The 15,660-nt window shown below is 47.4% G+C and overlaps 1 protein-coding gene and 1 long non-coding RNA gene across 2 annotated transcripts in view; one reads left to right on the forward strand and one right to left on the reverse strand.

Moving 5' to 3' along the window:
• The window catches only part of LOC136326830 (transmembrane protein 98-like), a 79,081-nt gene that overhangs the window by 34,309 nt on the left and 29,112 nt on the right, over window positions 1-15,660 (forward strand). The window lies entirely within an intron of this gene.
• Window positions 1,458-15,660, reverse strand: part of LOC136326832 (uncharacterized) — a 67,564-nt gene continuing 53,361 nt past the window's right edge. The window contains exon 3 of the long non-coding RNA XR_010729527.1: window positions 1,458-1,524. This is a non-coding gene — a long non-coding RNA (uncharacterized lncRNA). The remainder of the gene's footprint in view (window positions 1,525-15,660) is intronic.

Raw genomic sequence — 15,660 nt, forward strand, 5'->3', positions numbered from 1 at the left:
ATGTATATCCTTTAAAATTCAGACTAACTTGTTTCATTGACAGAAGAATGTTAATAGAATGACTTGTCAGGCCACCCAAATATTAATAACAGCCTTTTTGATGAACAGCTACCTGGAGATTTTCTAACCAATTCCTAAAAGTATACGGCAAGGTGAGACTTACACTAAAGGAAGAAATGAATGACCCAGCCTCATCACTTTCAAAACTCTCCATCAGTAAACAGGAATCTCCTCCTCTGGAGATTCCTCAGCCGTTCCAAACAGTGTCTTGTCTGCAGCCTGAATCGAATCCTGTACCTGGCTGTTCAGACAACAGCCTGGCGGTTAAGCCGTCCAGCTAGTACTGTACCAACTGATGAGTCATGGTTTTCAATCGGAATATAATGACAAAGTTATCTTCTGATTCAGACAGGCAGCTGATCTTTCAGCCATGTGAGTAACGAGTAGGTAAACAGTACCTCCCCCTACGCGAAGGAAATTGGATTTCTGGTCCAGGGTCTTATAGCGGGTATGCTGGGAGCACTAGGCCTTTATAGCAACTGAATACCAGCTGGAGGGTCAGAAACTTCTAGCTTGTGATTCCCTGACCAAGGCCAAATGCGTGAGGACAGAAATGTGAAATTAGTTAACACCGGCTATCTTTTTTTCCTCCCTCTTTCCTCCTATCCAGTAACAACCATCTCCCCCATATTCTTGTCCCGTCTCTTTCAGGATTCTAGCAAGGACTAAACCCTGAACAAATAAAAATAGGTACTTAGCCTGGCTCATTCACCATTGCATTTCTTGAGCCTAGAACAGTGCTTGGCACACAACGGTGCTCAAAGAATACTTGCTGAACGAACTGATGAATATAATTAAAATAAGGCTCAAGGCTAGTATCTCCAGTTCACAGAATGTGAAAAGTTAAGTATACACTTCTTCAGAGGTGGGGACTCCTTCCATTAAACCAAGCTGCTAATAGGCTCAAAAACATTCAGCTCTATCACACCTTAATGGGGAGATACTGGAGGTAGAAAGGCATTCAGTTTTCAAAGGAACAATGTCAACAATAACTATTCGAGAGACCCAATGAGCTGCACCGAAGGACCTAGGGGAGGCTACCACCCAGACCTCCTGCAGAGGATCCTGTCTTGTTCAGATATTTATTACTGAAAACAAACAACAGGAGGTTCTGGGGTGGGGGAGGGTGAAGGGAAAAGCAAGGAACATGTTGACTCCTCAGGTTAATTTGTGCTTGTTGCATCCTGATTTGCTGTTTTCAGCACAAACATCAGAGATGCTCCTAGACTTTTGTCCCAGTGCTGGGCTTTTGCCCAAACAAGTCTCTGGCCACTAGCCTATTCTCCACTGCATTCCCTACATCCCCCCCCCCTTTTTTTATGGGAGTCAACAAGGGGTTAGATCCTGAGAGAGGACTGGGATAGGAGGAGATTTCTACGGCGGGAGGTAAGGGTGGGAGGTATAATGCAAGCACGGCTTCCACTCAAAGGGTTCGCTGAGAAAGTTGGCAAACGATGTTCAAGGCTGAAAGAAACCAAGAAAGATTTAGTGAGTCCTGTAAAAGGCCAACGGCGTAGATTAAGACCTGAAACCAATTATGGAGACTGAACCAGTGAGCGGTATCTTCAAGGCAGGCAACAGCTACATATTGTGCCTCTTACTTGTGTTGTGACATTTGTTTTTTTAGTTTAATTTGGAGATCATGTCCTGTCTCAAAGGGGAATGAAAGGCGCCATGAAGGTGGCATTGAGTATCTCCCCAAGATTCTGTGCCATTAAGGGAACAGAGTTGACACATATAGTATAAAAAATTTGGTGTCACAAACAAGCCGCTGATGATCCCACAGTTTATTGCCTTTCTCCAATCCAGACAACAGCGGCCTCCAAATCATGTAGTGTTTGTAGGATTTCTTGGTCAATTTGTGCTCAAGATTGAAGTTCAGAAGTAGCATTCTGAAGATACTGGTTAACACGCTAGGCAGTCTGAACTGATTGGGAGAGAGCTACTGCAGCAGTAGCAATAATGGAGGCAATTAGGATTCCCAAAAACCATTTTACCTGCACCTTCTCAGGAGCCCAAGTGACCTGCTCAAAGGAAGAATTACTCATCCATGGCGGGGTAAGGTTAACTGGAACCCAGGCCTGTGAGCACTGGCAGAGTATATACAAGTGGGTTACGTTGAGGGTAGTAACATGGTGGTAGATGCAGGGAGTAATCCAAATAACGTTGTGAAAAAATGTGGTATTAAAATGTTCCTTATGTCGCCGCATGACAGAGGTGAAGTTGAATGTGGTAATATTTGGAGGGTTAGATGTCATTAGAAAAATATAAGGTTGGGAAGTACATATTATAACTTGAGTGATGCTATCATTAGTTCCCTATGTAGAGAAACTGTATTGTCCATGTCGTAAGATTCTAGAGGAGAAAGAAGTGTGGCCCTCCATGTATATTTTTTCAGGGGAGAAAAGACTGACTTCCCTAGGTGAATGCGAAGGAGCCTCACAAAACCAGGTTTCATAAAGGAGACCCATTAATATAAGCACAACGCATACTCCAATTCCAGGCGTGATTGGAGGACTGGACTAATAGCCCTCAAGGTCGCCAATTTCCCAGGTTTCTATTGCCAATTAAGGGAACTGTGGAAAAATTCGTGGAATGACACATTGTCCAACTCATGTCCATAGCATCTTTGAAAGGAAGCCAAGGATGGCGACAGACAGGAATGGGAGGCTTAGAGGTATTTCTTCCAGCTGTGGGCGACCCTGAATGCCAACTGCTCGAACAAATATTTGGTAGTGAGTGGCCCCACATCTCTGTTATATTATGATAAATGTTCATGGACCATTGTGGGGAAAAATAAATACATTGATAAGAATTCCCATTATCAGGAGAGGAACAATTCTGTCAACATAGAGGAAGCTCCTTCCAGAGAAAAAACCAATCTTGGGGTATCTTATAGCACCCACCATGGTAGCTTTCTTTTTTTTTTTTTTTTTTTTTTTTGGTATTTTTCTGAAGCTGGAAACGGGGAGAGACAGTCAGACAGACTCCCGCATGCGCCCGACCGGGATCCACCCGGCACGCCCACCAGGGGCGACGCTCTGCCCCTCCGGGGCGTCACTCTGCTGCGACCAGAGCCACTCTAGCGCCTGGGGCAGAGGCCAAGGAGCCATCCCCAGCGCCCGGGCCATCTTTGCTCCAATGGAGCCTTGGCTGCGGGAGGGGAAGAGAGAGACAGAGAGGAAGGAGGGGGGGGGGTGGTGGAGAAGCAAATGGGCGCTTCTCCTATGTGCCCTGGCCGGGAATCGAACCGGGTCCCCCGCACACCAGGCCGACGCTCTACCGCTGAGCCAACCGGCCAGGGCCAGCTTTCTTGACCACAAGTTACCTCCACAATTGCGGAGAGGCCATGAGGGCAGGAAGCCATGAAGCCCCTGTAACTTGAGAGTCATTGGAAGAAATAGGAGGTTCATGGTCCTCCCAGGTAATAACATTGAAGATAGGACGATCTAGAATATAAGCCCAGTAAGTTAAAGGCTGAGGTGAATAAAGAGTAAAAGAGTAAAAGTTTTACCTTTCCTGCCTCAGACTCAAGGGTAACAACTGAAATCATAGAAAGAAAGAGGGTTTCTGGGGTGGCAGGAGTCCCGGTGCTCTGCTGTACCGCGTGAGCCGGGTGCTCAGGTTCTTCAAACTGCCCCAAGTCAGTCTGCGGGCGTGAGTGGTTGAGTACACGAGGTCAACAGGACTCCTCTTCTCCACTGGCACTTTCATGCTTGGTGCGTACTCTGCTTGGGTACCGGCAACTGAGTATCAGGTTGGGGGTCCCTGCTCCATTGATGGCAACTCATGGTAAGATTTTACCTATCAGGCAGGAATCCACACAGGACCTGTAGGTGACAAAACAGCAGCAAATCCTTTCCCCTAAGTAAGCAACTCAATGGGCCCCTTCCAATCAGGACCTGCAAGGGTGTTCCAATACAAAACTAATGGTTTCGATTTGTCCAAAGGAGGAGAGAAATGTTTTCCAGCTGCAGCAGTACCTGTGGAAGAAACGTTTAAAAAATTCTAAGTAAACAAAGTCTTATGTACCTTTTCTTGGGGAGTTAATTTCTCTTCCTAGCTCCGTCCTTTTTTTTTGGGGGGGGGTTGTATTTTTTCTGAAGCTGGAAACGGAGAGACAGTCAGACAGACTCCCGCATGCGCCCGACCGGGATCCACCCAGCACGCCCACCAGGGGGCGATGCTCTGCCCATCGGGGCGTCGCTCTGTTGCGACCAGAGCCACTCTAGCGCCTGGGGCAGAGGCCAAGGAGCCATCCCAGCGCCCGGGCCATTTTTTGCTCCAATGGAGCCTCGACTGCGGGAGGGGAAGAGAGAGACAGAGAGGAAGGAGAGGGGGAGGGGTGGAGAAGCAGATGGGTGCTTCTCCTCTGTGCCCTGGTCAGGAATCGAACCCGGGACTTCCGCACGCCAGGCCAACACTCTACCACTGAGCCAACCGGCCAGGGCCTCCTTTTGGTTTTAATAGGTGGTTTTAAGACGACTGTGAGCCTGTTCAACAATGGCTTGACCTGGGGTGCATAATGGTCCACTGACAACAAATGTGTTAGAAGGGTCATGCAGTATAGACAGGGCCATTCTCCGTTTTAATTGTTCGAGGACGGCCCATGATCACTATGGTGGCAAGTACATGTTTGCTACGAACATGCCGCACTGCCTCTCCACCTTGGCAGGTGACATATAAAAATCCTGAGTAAGTCAATAGTTACATGTAGATATTTTAATTTGCCAAACAGTGGGTGATGTGTCATGTCAATTTGCCACAAATTATTAGGTGCAAACCCTCAGGGGTTAACTCCTGCGGGCCTGGGATAGCAAAACCTTGACAGTCTAGATAAGCTCTAATGTCACAAGCTTGACTGAGAGGGAGACAAAATTCTTGGCTAATGCACACACGTGGTCTTTGATGACAAATAAACTGATGAGATTGAAATGCTTGAGCGTGGGCATCAAGGAACATAGCAAGAGTATCTGCTTGAGAGTTTCCTGCCACTAAAGAGCCAGGAAGAACTGAATGAGATCTAATGTGAACAATAAATAGGGATGTCTTTAGACAGTAACGAGGTTTTTGGAGTTTCTGGAACGGGGTAAAAAGTTGTCAGTCTGACGTCTGATGAATAAGAACCGTCTCTATTACCTGGACCCTATGGACAATATATGCAGAATCTGTAACAACGTTTAGTGGCTGATCAGGAAACAAACTAAGGGTGGCAATGGCTGCTGCTAGTTCTGCCCTCTGGGTGCTACTATTACCTGAGGGTGATAAAATGTTGCTACTGATTGTTAGCCTTCCATGTAACTACACCCTTTCTGCTTTTTCCAGAACCATTAAAAAATAGTTAAAGCTTCTCAAAAAGGAGATAAAGAAATTACCTGTAGGCCCTGGCCAATTGGCTCAGTGGCAGCGTATCAGCCCAGTGTGTGTATGTCCCAGGTTCGATTCCCAGTCAGCGCACACAGGAGAAATGACCACCTGCTTCTCCACCCCTCCCCCTCTATCTCTTCTCCTCCCACAGCCATGGCTCAGTTGAAGCAAGATGGCTCAGGGTACTGAGGATGGCTCCAAGGCCTCACCTCAGTTGCTAAAAATAGCTCGGTTGCCTAGCAACAGTCCCATATAGGCTGAGCATCCCCCTTTAGGGGGTTTGCTGTTTGGATCCCAGCCTGGGTTTATGCGGTAGTCTGTCTGTCTGCCTCCTCGCTTCACAGTTAAGAAAGAAAAAAAAGAAAAAGAAATTACCCATATTGGGCAGATTGGCAACAATTATAATCCACATAGCATTTTTACAGAGGGAAGGGTGTATTGAAGAGTGCCAATAAAGTTAGCTAAAGCAATTCGAATTTTTCTTTTTTTCTTTTTTTTTTTACAGAGACAGAGTCAGAGAGAGGCACAGATAGGGATAGACAGACAGGAAGGGATGAGATGCATCAATTCTTTGCTGCAGCATCTTAAGTTGTTCGTTAACTGCTTGTTCATTGATTGCTTTCTCATATGTGCAGGGTTGGGGGTGGGGTGGGGGGGAGGTTACAGCACAGGGAGTGACCCCCTTGCTCAACCCAGCAACCTTGGGACCAAGTCAGCGACCTTCGGCTTCAAAACAAGGATTTTTGGGCTCAAGCCAGCAACCCCACACTCAAGATGGGGAGCCCGCACTCAAGCCAATGAGCCTGCACTCAAGCCAGCAACCTTGGGGTTTCAAACCTGGTCCTTTGCGACCCAGTCCAATGCTCAATCCACTGTGCCACAGCCTTGTAAGGCACAAATTGTAATATTTTACTGGATTGAAAGGCAAAGTGAAAGTCTAGCTTCTCTAGTCCTGGGATAATGATGTCAGGATCTCATCCCAAAAGCTGTTGGGAGAGTCTTTTGCCTTGTGAGAGCAAAGAAAATCATTGATCTAATTGTGTATATACCTTTTTTTCTGGGATGATGTGGCTCAAAGATTCATTCAATGGTTCCTAATTGTGGAGCAAATTGACATAGCAGCCCAGCATGTCTGTAGGAAGTATTTAAAATGATTAAATGAATTGGAGCTCCATTTTTAATGCTAATTGAAACTGACATAATAACTAAGATACTTATCGTATTTCTGCCCAGGCTTCTGCAGAAAGCTGCCGAGGGAAATCAAGGGTGAGATCCTGCTGCTGAGAATTAAAGAGCATGTACGTGGGGACCCCTAAAGAGGAAGGCAGCAAATTGATGTGACCTAGTATCTTATGGAGCAAGGGTCCCCAAACTACGGCCCGCGGGCCACATGCGGCCCCCTAAGGCCATTTATCCGGCTCCTGCCGCACTTCCTGAAGGGGCACCTCTTTCATTGGTGGTCAGTGAGAGAAGCATAGTTCCCATTGAAACACTGATCAGTTTGTTGATTTAAATTTACTTGTTCTTTATTTTAAATATTGGATTTGTTTCTGTTTTTTTTTTTTTTGCTTTAAAATAAGATATGTGCAGTGTGCATAGGGATTTGTTCATAGTTTTTTTTATAGTCCGGCCCTCCAACGGTCTGAGGGACAGTGAACTGGTCCCCTGTGTAAGAAGTTTGGGAAGCCCTGTTATGGAGGTCATTAAATGTTACAATTTCAGGGACATGAAGTTCAACAGCCCATGGGTAAGCAGGCAGTGAGGATATAACCTAGATACTGCCAGAGTTCTTGTGTCTGGATTTTTTCAGGTGCGATAATTAGTCCTGCATTTTTGAAATTATTAAAAGAAATGTTGTAGTATATGATTCAATTGTTGTGGGTTGGGATGAGCATTCAGAGTATCATCCATGTAATGATAAATTAATGCCTCAGGATATTCAGACCTTGTACATGTAAGGGTCTTGGCTACAAAAGTTTAACAAATGGTAGGAATATTAATCATTCCCTAACCAAGGACTTTCCAGTGACATTGTGCTATGGGAGCTTGAAATTTTACACTGGGTAGCGAAAAAGAAATTTCCTGTGATCAGGGTGGAGCGGAATTGTGAAAACACAATCCTTCAAATCAAGGACCATGAGGGAGAATTCCTGAGGTATCACAGCTGGATTAGGAATTCCGGGCTCCTAGGCTCCCATAGGAACTACTCTAGCATTCGGCTTTCTGAGGTCATGTAGGAGCCTGCATTTGCCAGATTTTTGTGGAATGCAAACAATAGTACGACAAGGACTCATAGAAGGTTCAATTATTCCTGCTTCTAACAGCTCCTGAACAAGTTTTTGAGCCTGAATTAACCTTTCCCCTTTTAATGGCCACTGCTCCACCCAAACATGGGGACCCGGTATCCAATGAGTCTGAGCAGTTCAGTGGCAGTGGCAGCAAGGACAAATTTGGAGAAGTGCACAAATGGACATCCCATTGTTGTAAACAGATCTCGGCCACCTAGGGTTGTAGGGAGATCTACAATGCAGGGGCATATGGTCGCAGGCTGGCGTCTGGGCCTGTACACAACATGGGATATTTGCTCTGTCGGGGATTCTGAGTACCTCCTAAGCCAGTGACTGTGGTTATGGAGGGTGACGACTCCCAATCTTTATTCCAGTCTTTAGTGGCTATGATGGTGACATCAGCCCCAGAATCTACTAGCCCTGAAACAGCCTTGCTGTTAATCTAAACAGTAAGGTAGGGTCTTCGAGTGGTCATTCATGTTGCCCAAAAAGCCTCTGTACTGCCAATACCTCCTGTTCCCCTTTCATAGCCTGAGTTCCTGGAACAGTGTACGGAAACAAAACAATCTGTGCAGGACAAACGCCCTTTGAGATGCTCTGACAGTCAGAGCTAGCATGATTAATTTGTCCCTTATAATCAGCATCTATTCATCCAGGGAGACCCTGAATCCCCCAATTGGTGTAACTAGATCTTCCAGAATGAGGCCTGCAGTACCAGATGTAAGAGCCCCCAAACAGTGGTAGGGACAACTTGTACTGCACCAGTTTCATTCAATAGAACATCTGCTAATGAAGGTCTAACCCTGTACTGCTGGGGGACCAGGGCAGCCCAGAGGCCTATATAATCCCTAGGACTGGGAGTAAGGGGTAGGTAGCAGAAGGGGAGTCCCCTATGGGAGTCCCTGATTCAGGGATGGAGTGTTTGCCACCCCACTTAATTCCCTTGAGCTTCTGGGGCTTGAGAGCTGGTGCCCCTCTTTCCAATTCCCGACAGGGACTTTCCTTTCAGATCTAATTTGGACTGACAGTGATTGGCCCACTGAAAACTCTTTTAACAATAGGGGTATTTTTTCTTTGGTTTGATGTCTGTTGATTTAGTGAATTTGCAATATTTTTGGAAATGACTCTCTTTTCCACAGCTGTAACAGGTCTGGGGTCTAAGAGCAGCAGCTAATATTTGGGCCCTATGAATCTTGGTGTCAATGTTCTGACAGGCTGAAATCATTTAAGCAATATCAGCGTTTTGTTCCATTAAGGCAGTGATTTTCAACCTTTTTTGAGCCGCGGCACATTTTTTACATTTACAAAATCCTGGAGCACACCACCTACCAAAATGACACAAAATGACACTCTAACAGTACATATTATACATATAGTTAATAATATAGTTTCTAAATGTATTTATACTCAGTGTGTAACCTGGGCCTGTTTCGGTGAACACAAAAGGGATATCCTGGCAGGAATGGTAGAAAGACACACACGAAGCTCTTCCTCAACAGTTCTCAGTCTCTCTCTGTTTTTAGTTTTTATCATAGTCAAGCTTGAGAAGCTCAGCTCACATAGATATGTGGTTGAAAACGGGAGCAATGTCAAAATAGCTTTGTTGGCCAGAATGGGGAACTCCTTGGCAACAGATAACCAAAAACTGTCCAAAGGAAGATCAGCAAACTTTAGCTTTAAAGTTAGATAACATTGTGATGCATTGTGTATCACCCTCTGCAGGGACCTCTTTTAAAAAGAAAAAGGTCAAATATCTATATACACCAACAGGATAGACATAACCAGCTGAGGCTGAGGCTTCATCTAGTGGTGGCAACATTTACCTCCAATCCTGACTAGGATTAGAAATTGGGACCATGGGGTGGAGTAGCAGCTTCAACTACTTGCAGCTGCCACACAATGACAAGTGCGCGGCAGCCCGAGCGGGGACCTTCCTGGGTGTGGATGAGAGGCAGCCTACTATTGGTTCATCGCTAGTGGTCAGGATGAATCCTAGAAGGTGACTGGTCAGTGAGCGTTCCCTGTGCCTCCACTCTTCCTGTTGCTGATAGCTGGAGGGATTGTGAGGGGAATGTTTATGTTCGGATGGAGGCGGCTGGCAGCAGGCAGGATAAATAGCCTCCACGGGCCATATCCAGCACATGGGCCATAGTTTGGGGACCCATGTTTAATTTCCCCACGGTACACCTGACCCTGTCTCACGGCACACTAGTGTGCCGTGGCACACTGGTAGAAAAACACTGCATTAAGGGAAGCAGTACTTTCTGACAGTCAGCATTAGCATTCTCATAGGCTAATTGGAGTGCAAGAAACGAAGCAGTTTCAGAATTATCCACCTGCAGAGATAGCATTTTGCAGGATATTAATAGTCTATGTAAGGTCCAGTAGCCCTTTGTTGGATGGTGGAAAAACATTCGATGGGTATCTTGGTATGTGGGATCCTTCCCGAACCCTGTAGGTGGCCTGATAGATCTGAGGGGAAGCCGCTTGGTTCATCTGCCATTGTGCTTGCCCAGTATGTATCACTAGGCACCGGCCCAGGTTAACAGCAATTCCAATAGGAATGCCAACTTCTAAATTTTGTATGGCCAACTGCTGAGCGGCAGGCTGACATTCTTGAAACCAAACGCTAAGTTGTGCAATTGTAAAAGTTTGTTTTTGTTTTTAAGTGAGAGGCAGGGAGGCAGAGACAGACTCTGCAGCCCCCTACCCAGGATGCTCTGCCCATCTGGGGCCCTGCTTCATTGCTTGGCAACGGAGCTATCTCACCGCCTGAAGTGAGGCCATGGAGCCAGCCATCCTCAGCGCCCAGGGCCAATCCACTTGAACCACTCAAACCATGGCTGTGTGTGAATGTGGGGGGAAGAGAGAGAGAAAAAGAGAGAGAGAAGGGGTGGAGAAGCAGATGGTCACCTCTCTTGTATGCCCTGACTAGGAATGGAATTCAAGACTTCTACATGCTGGGCCTATACTCTACCGCTGAGCCAACCGGCCAGGGTCAAGGCAGGTCTTACTATAGCTCTCCAGTCCCATGGGGTCATCTTATAACCTGTACTGATGGTTTTAACATGTCCTCAGTAAGGAGCTCTGCAACCCATTTTCAGTTATACTTTGGCAAAACTTCTTGTAGACTTGAAAAGGGAGACTCTCACGTCCAGCAGTTGTCCTGAGGTTCCAATAACGGAGAAGCCTGTACAATTTCATCTTCCTTTCAAGTCCTTCCCAAAAAGCAGGACTACACTTTCATAAGGGGGTGAATGCAGTCTTGCTCAGACTGACTGCTTACATATTAGAGGAAAAAAACAACAGCAGGTGGTTAAGGTGGGGGGGGGGCAGTTACTGAGGTGGAAGAAGCTTGTTGACTCCTCAGGTTAATTTCATGCTTGTTGCATCCTGTTTTGCTGTTTTCAGCACTTACCTGTTGTGTTCAGTAGGAACATCAGAGATGCCCCTGGACCAGGGTCCCCAAACTACGGCCCGCGGGCCGCATGCGGCTCACTAAGGCCATTTATCCGGCCCCCCGCCGCACTTCTGGAAGGGCAGCTCTTTCATTGGTGGTCAGTGAGAGGAGCATAGTTCCCATTGAAATATTGGTCAGTTTGTTGATTTAAATTTACTTGTTCTTTATTTTAAATATTGTATTTGTTCCTGTTTTGTTTTTTTACTTTAAAATAAGATATGTGCAGTGTGCATAGGAATTTATTCATAGTTTTTTTTATAGTCCGGCCCTCCAACAGTCTGAGGGACAGTGAACTGGCCCCCTGTGTAAAAAGTTTGGGGACCCCTGCCCTAGACTTTTGTTCCAGCACCAGGCTTTTGCCCCAAGGGTTCTCTGGCCAGGAGCCGATTATCAACTGTAATCTCTACAGAACATGACTACAAATGGCAAGCAAAGGCAAGGGTCCTGATTGGGGCCCTTTAGAATTGCTGTCAACTGGCCAACCCTCTGAAACCAGGTCACCAGAATTTGGAGGAAACGTGCACTGAAAAAGCCCATATTATAAATGCTGAGCATGGGGCCTGGGTGCCTCAGGAAAGCCCCTCGACCTCAGCTACTCTGCAGTTACTCTGCAGTAACTCAGCTCCCTGTGTTCATAGGTAACTAAGGTGGCCAAAGTCAATGAGGCAGCCCCGGCCAAAAGAGGAAGTGAAGCAACAGCCTCCATACCCACCTAGGCCTCACCTCCCCAGGACCCACTCACCTACACTCTTTACAACATGGAACATCACCTCTGGTACCGTAGTGTCCCGTGTTCAGTGCCGGGACTGATCTGGTATCAGGTGTGGTGCGGAGGAAAGCTCTGTGAGTGTCCTTTCCAAGTGCCAGGACAAGACACGGGGACATGGTTCTGTAACCACAGCCAATCCTGCATAGCGGTACTGAGTTTCTTCACAGCCAAAAGAAGCCAAAGGTGGGTGAAGGCTTCTGCTGCCCCAGGCTGAATGCGCTGGATGAGTGGCCATTACATACCTTCCAGGCATTTGGTAGATACCTACCATTCCAGTAGGCAGCACAAGTAATTTAATATGAGTGCTGGAATCATAATCCTTGGGACAGAGGACCAGATACCCAGGAAAAGCCCCTGGCCCAAGAGGGCATCTCTGCTCCTCCACACTTATTCACCATCTGAGGCCCTGCATGCACCAGCCAGGCTGTCCAGTGTCTAACTGCCCCGCTCTGAGCAAGCTCCTAGATTTCGCTGAAGGGCAGTTGGTGGGCTGGCAGGGCACTCTAAGATCTCAGACTGAATGGGGACTGGGTCAAGGGAAGAATGGGTGCAGGGTTGGGGTGAAGAGCTGAGGTGGGGACAGCAGAAGTGAAAGGATACGGAGACCCCATTTTAAGTAAGATTGGGTGACAGTGGTAGGAACTGGGACAGCATGAGCTGGAGGCCGTTTAACCAAGACTTATGGATGGAGAAAATCCTCAGGATGGTTGGAGACGGAAAGGAGTAGATGATAAGCTAGGAGGTTAGGGTTGAGTCTGTAAGGACAAGAAGCTACATACGTCTAAGACCTGGGACAGGGCTGTGGTTAGAGGTATCAAGAATAAGGGGTGACCTCAACACATATCTACTTTAGTGGTGGGTCCTGAATGAGAGTGGGATAGAGGTGGGGTGTTTAGGATGAGCAGACTTTGGGGAGCTGACCACGGGGTGTGGGAGACTGGGACAAGAAAGGTAATCTGGAAAAAGGCAAACCAGAATGGTGGGTCTCAAGCAAACTTGCATGGGGCCTTAGGAATGCCAAAGAGGTTGAAGGCTAAGGATGAGAGGGGGGCGAAGGGATGTGGCCGAGATTGGGGTTGGAATTGGCCTAGAGTGGGGTCACGGGTGAGGTTGCATTTACGTAAGACCAGTGATTCAAGAGTGGGGTTAGGCGACTCTTAGGGATCATGGCTCGGGCTCATCGCCCGTTCGCGTCTCGGTCTAAGGTCCCTCCGGTGCGCTCCAGGCCCGGACCCCTAACCCACCAAAGGAGCGTGGAGTGGACGGGACGTACTCTCTCTTGGCTATGGTAGCTCAGAAGCTCGGAAGGGGCTCCGCGGCTCTAAATTATGGACGACCGCAAGCTTCGCCCAGGGCTTCTGACGCCATCACGCAGACTCGGCCCCGCCCTAACCCCGGCCGCGCAGCCTATCGCGGAGCCCGGAGGAGCTCGGGGCGTGGCAAGGCGGGGCGGGGCTAGCGCTCCCAGACGCCCGGAGTTCTCCACCCCCGAGTGGATTAAGGGGGGTTGGGATCCGTTACTATAGCGGGATGCGGAAAGCCGCGGCCCACGTCCGGCCCTCATTATCCGCTGCCGCAGGGTCTGCGTCAGACTAGTGTCCGGGCTCGCGACCTCGCCTGGCCCCAGTACCGCCTGCGTCGCCGTCCTTCTGCATCCCGCGAAGGTTGTCCACTTGTGGAACGGGACACTAACGCCTCCCGTGTTTTTAGCCTAAGCCGTGGCGTGGGCGCAGCCCCCGGGCAGAGCTCAGGTCCAGGTTGGAGCTCCTGTAGGCTCTCGGGGAAAACACATGTTTTGACCACTGCTTACACCAAAAGGAAGCGCCCAGAGGACCCTTGGGCATTTGGCAACCCGCCCATCAGCTGGGAAACACAAAGCTCCAGTAGCTGTGCAGATCAATTTGATTTCCATCGTGGAAGTGACAGTTCTCTTTCAAATGGACTAAAAAATAGCAGGGGCTGTACCGCGGTGCTTCAGACACCGACGGTCTCAGGCATTGGTCAGCTGGGACCCAAGTGTGAGCAGAGATGCGGAGGTCCCGCTGGAGGCAGGTCCAGGGGTCCTTGTGGGTGGCCTCAGGGCTGGCTGAGAAACAGACCAGTTCTTGGAAGCTACACTGATCACTGCCCGGGACTCCTATGCTCCATTGGCCTTAGTGGGAAGTGTCCCTCATGTCTCCGCTAAGGTCGAGGTCCCAGTGCCCGTTTCCACTTATAAAAACAGCTGCTGGGCTCTGACTCCAGTAATTCTCTCTCCAAGAATGACCCTCCCACCCCCCGCCAGGTCTTAGGCTAGAGAATTGAGTGCTCAGTGCCTTCAACTACATACAGTTAATGGTTGAACAGGAAGATTAGAAATAAACAGTTAAATGAGAATCTTTGCCCTGACCTAGGGATTTAACATTCGTGGAAAACAGAAGTTCCTACTGTTTGCCAGATAAGAACTACAATGTCCTTACCAGTCTTCTGGAAGGTAGGTGCCTTTGTTATCCCCATTAGTGTAGGTGGATAAGAAAATAGCCTTGAGAAAAGTAGCTTGGGGCACAAGGCCATACAACTAATAAACGGTAGAATTAGGATTCTCACCCAGTTCTTTCTGATTCTAGTTGGAGAGGTGACATAGTTTCCTCATTAACAGAGCAAGTGAGCTTTGGAGCCAGGAATGCTTAGTTTTGAATCCGAGCTCTATATCATGCTATTTTCTGGGCCTGGGGCAACCCAGTAAGTGTGGGGCTAAAACTACAGTATCTGTAGTTTTCATAGGTCACTGAATTTGATGTTCAGATCAGAAAAGAGAAGTCAAGTCTCACCACCCACGGCCCCTTAGCCTCAGGAAGAGGGGTCAGAGTGTGTGAATGCAGGGAAGTTCCACAATGTCCCTGAGCCCCAGTTCCTCCTCTGTAAATTGGGGAAGATATCAGCTGATGTGAGGATTAAATAAGGTAATATCCTCAAGACAGGTTTTGGTCTGTTGTAAGCACTTGAAGATAATTAGCTATTATCGTTACAGTTCTGGCAATTCTCTCCTTTCCAGGCCAGTCAGCCCCTGCCTTTAGCTGCTTTTCTGAGCACTGGAGTGAGATCCTATCTTTTTTTTATATATAATTTTATTTTTTTAATGGGGTGACATCAATAAATCAAGATACATATATTAAAAGAAAACATGTCCAGGTTATCTTGTCGTTCAACTATGTTGCATACCCATCACCCAAAGTCAGATTGTCCTCTGTCACCTTCTATCTAGTTTTCTTTGTGCCCCTCCCCCTCCCCCTTTCCCTCTCCCTCTCCCCCCTCCCTCTGTAATCACCACACTCTTATCAATGTCTCTTAGTCTCACTTTTATGTCCCACCTACGTATGGAATAATGCAGTTCCTGTTTTTTTTTCTGATTTATTTCACTTCGTATAATGTTATCAAGATCCCACCATTTTGCTGTAAATGATCCGATGTCATCATTTCTTATGGCTGAGTAGTATTCCATAGTGTATATGTGCCACATCATCTTTATCCAGTCATCTATTGACGGGCTTTTTAGTTGTTTCCATGTCCTGGCCACTGTGAACAATGCTGCAATGAACATGGGGCTGCATGTGTCTTTACGTATCAATGTTTCTTAGTTTTGGGGGTATATACCCAGTAGAGGGATTGCTGGGTCATAAGGTAGTTCTATTTTCAGTTTTTTGAGGAACCACCATACTTTCTTCCATAATGGTTGT

Source organism: Saccopteryx bilineata, chromosome 2 (assembly GCF_036850765.1).
Source record: "Saccopteryx bilineata isolate mSacBil1 chromosome 2, mSacBil1_pri_phased_curated, whole genome shotgun sequence".
Classification (NCBI taxonomy): domain Eukaryota; kingdom Metazoa; phylum Chordata; class Mammalia; order Chiroptera; family Emballonuridae; genus Saccopteryx; species Saccopteryx bilineata.